At 55.0% G+C, this 5637-nt stretch overlaps 1 non-coding gene across 1 annotated transcript; it reads left to right on the top strand.

Moving 5' to 3' along the window:
- The first annotated feature begins 214 nt into the window (after positions 1 to 214).
- trnap-agg (transfer RNA proline (anticodon AGG)) lies at positions 215 to 286 on the top strand. Its single transcript has one exon. It is a non-coding gene; the product is annotated as a tRNA-Pro (tRNA).
- Positions 287 to 5637: the final 5351 nt, after the last annotated feature.

Genomic DNA, 5637 nt, shown 5'->3' with positions numbered 1-5637 from the left:
ACAAGCCAACCCCCCTCGCTGGGACTTATGCCTCGGCGTCACCTAGTGCCGCTTGTTCCCCTCTTACCGGGCACAGTTCACTGCCCTTCGTCTGCAAGGCAGTCGTGTAATTGCAGCTTTCTTGACTTATTGATGAAGGTCTGACTGGACGAGCGAATGGCGCCTCTCCCCATCCTCAAGCTCGCTGACAGATTGAAATGGAAAGTGCTGCTGTGGCTCGTTGGTCTAGTGGTATGATTCTCGCTTAGGGTGCGAGAGGTCCCGGGTTCAACTCCCGGACGAGCCCTCGTGTGCTCTTTTCCTCCTCTTCCACAAGACTGGGAACTGATATCCACATCACTTCGCAGCGTCTGCTTATGGCAAACGATGGAATGTGACTAATGACTGAACGAGCCTGGTGAATTCTCATCACGTGGCACAATGAGAGCGTGCAGTCAGCTGTCCAAGGCGGCAACCTCATTGCTCGTTCAAAAGAACACGTACTGAAAACTCATCACCACTGTGTCGTAGATGAGCACCGCGATCGCTTGTTGTCATGCGTCCTTACTTGGGAAATGCAGAAGCAAAAACTGCCCTCTCTCAGCCACCGAAACGTGTGCGGCTCGCCTTGCGCTCTCTGCGCCTCACATATTTGTCGAGCTGTCTGCTCTTCTTTCTGTTGAAGTAATCAAGTTACGGGGCGTCCTGCAGCCTATGATGTTCTCACTGAGAGCTTTCAAGATTTGAAGGAAAACTACGAGCTTGATGGCTCAAGTCGAACGAATGTGATTGTTAAGCAATCGATGATCAAAAGCACGTCTTCTAACAATTCGTGAGAGTATTATCAGCACTGTTTTCACTCGGATATACTTTTCACTTGCTAAGCTGACAAATTGGACGAGAAAATGCCGGAGACGCACTCAGTGCAGACTGAGGTTGGGAAGGAGGTGTGGCCCTTCAACGCTTGACAACTGAAGGACATTCTCTCCGCAACGGAGGAGCACCTGTCAGAAGTCGCAGAAGCTAAACAAGAGCACCGGGCTTCCGGAGATCCAAACTCAGACCTGGAGGATGCGGGCATCGATCCCGCTACCTCTTGCATGCTAAGCGAGCGCTCTACCATTTGAGCTAATCCCCCTCGCTTCATGCTTCTTGGCATCATGTCTTACAGTATTTGTCGCATTTTGAACATGTGCACACAGCGGTCCCCCGGGTTCCAGTTAGTGCGTAATTACGCATCGATGAAAAATGAAATTAGCTCACTGAAAGTTTGATGTAGAGAATTTGGAAATTTCCACAAGTTGTGGTCTTTAAAATGCATTTGGTTTGAAGACGTTCTGTGCTTCCATTGTGAAGATATGGACAAAACAATATTTGAGCGTGGTAAAAAAAAGTCATAAAAATGACAAAGTGAAGGCTGAGAAAGCATTCACAATGTATTTTATACACAAATCAAGTGTTTTTGTAACTCGCGGAATTTCGCGGAAGCACTACAGGCGTGCCAAAATCGTTTTCGAACTTCAAGCTAATTTTACCCCGGTCTTAGAGAAAGGACTGCCTTTCACTTCTCTGTGTTTTCTTTCACAGCGCTGTGCACTTTTTCATTGCTCTCACTTTCAGAGCCTCTGCACAGCACACGACTCGACATCAGGAAGCACATTGAAGTGAAAGCAGAAAGCACTGCGACATGCACTGTGCAGATCCCGCCACACTAAGAGGTGAGTGGGTCTGTTCGATCACAGCGCTAGGCGAATCCCCAAACAGTGTGCGTGGTAACAAAAAAAGCTGCTTTGTTTTGAACTGGGGACATTCCACGTGTGAAGCTAACGTGATAACCACTACACTATGGAAACGGTGGGAAATTGTGCCCAGTGGCCCAGTGCTGAGCTTCGCCAATGCTATTCAGGGGCTATTCAGGGGCCAATGCTATTCGATGTGAATTGAATGCTATTCAACTCGCCAATGCTATTCAGGGGTGGAAAAGGGTGGAGCCGTGTGTGTCTTTTGTTCAAAGACACCCCCATCTCAGAGCCGGAAGTACAGGCCTTCCTCCCGCAGGTCCACAAAGATGTTATTTTTTAAGAAGATCCTGCGAAAGTCGGCCATCCGCCTCTCAGCCCTGCAGTAGGCCAGGCTGAGAGAAAAGCAGTCCTTCACCCTGGCAATGTACAGCCTGACAAGGTCTGGCTTCAGGCCATTGTACATCATGAGGTTCCTCCTCTCCCAGACAGCTGTCCTCGCTAGGCTGAGGAGGAGGTTCACTAAAATGGCGTTAACCCCAACCCTCAGACCCGCGGTACCCAAAGAGGAACAGCTCTTTCCAGGGCACCCCGTCAAGAACAGCTCCTCGAACAGAGCGAAACAGGCCATCCAGCAGATCCGTCAAGTACGCCCTGGCTCGAGCTGGGGGAAGATCTTATCCCAGAACACCTCTGAGACCGGCACTCTGAAGCGTTTCGCCATCATCAGCCTGTAGAACATGCTGGTGGTGCACCCCAGGAGGTCCACCCCACGGTCCCCCCACTTCACCCTCAGCTCTGGCCAGGCCGGGCCTGCTGCCCCGTCTTGTAGATGGAGCTTCTCCAGCCAACTGTCCGGGAGACCGAGTTTGAGCTGCTCATAATCCTGACGGATCTTACTGACAGGCAGCTCGTCGTCGACCTCTCGCACAGCGTCGACAATAGCCTGGGTGGGCAGAAATCCGTCCTTTACTTCATAAAAAGATCCTTGACCTTGGATATGCCAGCCTCGTAGAGCTGCCAATTTAATTGGCCCTCATCTTAATGAGCTTCTCCTTCCACAGGAGAAGCCCAGTGGCCTGCTCATCAGCGTTAATGTAGATGCCAAGGACCTTCAGGTGACCCGTCTCAACCCTCCCCACCGGCATGACCTCAGACTTCTCCAAGTTTACCTTGGCGCCCGAGGCAGCGCAGTAGGCCTGCACCACCTCCAAAATGGCTGAGATCTCCGCCACCTCTGCCAACGTCAGTGTGGTGTCGTCAGCATATTGGTATATCAACGAGGTGCCGGTGCCCCTAGGCAAGGTCACTGGAAAGAAGCTCGTGAGGGAACCATTCACCTTGACACAGCTCACGATCCCCTTGTACACGAGCCTCACCCTGGAGATGAAGGCCTCGCCAAAGCCAAAGCTCTTCAAGACCTCAAACAGGAAGGAATGCTCCACCCTGTCGAAGGCCTTCTCCTGGTCCAGTTTCAGGACGTATCCACCCCTCGGCTGCTCCCGCATAAGGTCCACAACATCTCTGATGGAGCACACCGTGTCCGCAATGTCTCTCCACTTGAGGCAGTAGGTCTGCGAAGGCGACAGGATCCTGGGCAGAACCTTCCCGAGCCTGAGGGAGAGAACACGAGTTAGGATCTTATAGTCCGTGTTCAACAGGCTGATCGGGTGAAAGTTTTTCAAAAGGGAGGGATCCCCCTGCTTTTTGTAGACAAGAGAGATCACCCCCCTTCTCATAGATGGGGTCAGAGCGCCGGTCCTGGCAATCTCCTGGAACAACTCCAGAAGGAGGGGCCCCAGGGACTGCTGGAAGTGTCTGTAGAGCTTGGAGGAGAGCCCATCCCACCCAGGGCTCTTGTTAGGAGACAAGCCCCGAAGTGCTTCAAGCACTTCCTCCAAGCTCAGTGCACTGTCACAGAGCTCACGATCGCTCTGTGACAGGCGGGTACTCACCTCAGCCAGCATGGCCCGGGTCTGCTGCTCATCCACCCCTTCGGACCAGAACAAGGCACTATAAAAAGAAAACACCTCATTCCTAACGGCCTCGGGGGCAGGGAGCCGCACACCGTCCTCTCCCACCAGCTCCTCAATGAAGGAGCTGCGCTGCCTCTCCTGCTCCAGGCCGAAGAAGAACCTCGTGCTCTTCTCGCCCTTGGCAAGATACTGGGATCTGCTGCGCACCCTGGCTCCTCTCCACTTCTCCTCCTCCAGGGCTTGCAGCTCACCCCTCAGCTCCAGCAAGAGCTCGCAGCCCCCGCCGTGATCTGCCAGGAGCCCGAGCTCTGAGGTGATCCGAGCCCGAAGCTGTCTCTCCCGCCTGGCCTTCTCCCGCCCCCGGGACAGGCCATACGAGATACTGAACTCTTTGATGCCGTACTTGAGATTATCCCACCTGACCAGCTTTTCTGACCTATACAGGGGACACTGCAGCTGCTGCCGGATTAGGTCTTCTATGCCCTGACACAATGAAGCCTCCCCCAGGAGCGCGTTATTAAAGCACCAGGGGCCGGGGCCCCGGTCCTCCTGTGCCCCTGCTACAGAGAAGTGAAGCACAGCATGGTCGCTCAGGGTCGTGAACACATACCGCATCCGGCTCAGGCACGGGAAGAGACTCATGTGCCCCAGCAACAGGTCGATCCGGCTCTGTCTCAAGACACCTTCAACGACCTGCCGCCGAAAAAAGTCCCTCCGCACACCATAAGCCTGACACCACGCATCCACAAACCCATGAGCCTCCGCACTGCGCTCCAGGAAGCTGCGAGCAGCGCTGCTCTTAAAGGTCATCCCAACCGCGACATCGAGTGCACTCAGTGCACAGTTAAAATCTCCGACGACCAGCCCTGGCTGCTTGAAGAAGGCGAGCCGCTCAGCTTCCCCATTGGGGGCGTAGATGTTGCTCAGCAACACGGACTGTCCCAGAAACCCGAGACAGACCTGCAGGAGCCGGCCGTCCGTGTCGCGGTGCAGGAGCCTTACGCTCTCGTACACTCCCCTCCTCACCAGCACGGCCACCCCCCCTCCTGCACAGGCCGGAGGCATTGCTGTAAAACAGCTCCCAGTCCCACTGTGCTCGCACCTTTCGGACACACTCCTCGTCCCAGAAGGTCTCCTGGAGGCAGACAACATCCATCCTCCCCAGCAGAGCTAACACTGCCCCCAGCTTCGCTCTGTCCCTCAGCCCGTTGGCATTTAAAGAGGCGAAAGATGCCATCACGTATATGGCCATAAGAGTGAAGTTAATTCTCCGGTCCTCACAACAGTTTCCCCGCCCTTTCTGCCACATTCTCATTGCCAACACTTGCTGCTTCCTCCCCACCTCCTGTCTCCGCCACCGCAGAGACATCAGGGATGGGTCTGCGGACAACTCTTGAACTGGGCTTGAGGTTGGGCTGAGGCCTGACGTGGTGCCACTGGATCCCGGCCTTCGAGGGCCCAGGCGGTTGTACCCCGGCTTGCCCACTCCCCTCCCCCTCCTCCCTGTCCTCCCTCTCCACCCCATCCATCTCCACCACCTCCCCTTCCCCCTCCATCTCCATGCTCAGTAATTCCCCCTCCTCTGTCCCTGCCCCATCCATCTCAAGACACCCATCCTCCATTCCTTCTTCCACCACTTCCCCTACCTCTCCTCCCACGACCATATCCAACTCCCCTTCCTCAGTCTCTGCCAACGGTGCCTGCCAGAGTATTGAAGAGGCTCCCTCACCTGGCAGGGTGTCTTGTGGCCACTGCAGGGCAACTGGGCGCTTCCCCTCAGGCTCCTCTGGGTCCTCGGGCATCTCTTCGTTTGGGCCTATGTCCACCTTGCCAGGGTCTTGTCGCCGTTGCCGCTGCTGCTTGGTCACACGCCTCGCAGCAGTGCCTTTGCTGACCCCAGCAGGCTTCTCATCCCCTGGCCCAGAAGAAGGCCCTGCTGGCTC

The sequence above is a fragment of the Lepisosteus platostomus genome, chromosome 5, assembly GCF_059453375.1.
Source record: "Lepisosteus platostomus isolate fLepPlt1 chromosome 5, fLepPlt1.hap1, whole genome shotgun sequence".
NCBI lineage: Eukaryota > Metazoa > Chordata > Actinopteri > Semionotiformes > Lepisosteidae > Lepisosteus > Lepisosteus platostomus.
This window is presented reverse-complemented; position numbering and strand designations above follow the sequence as displayed.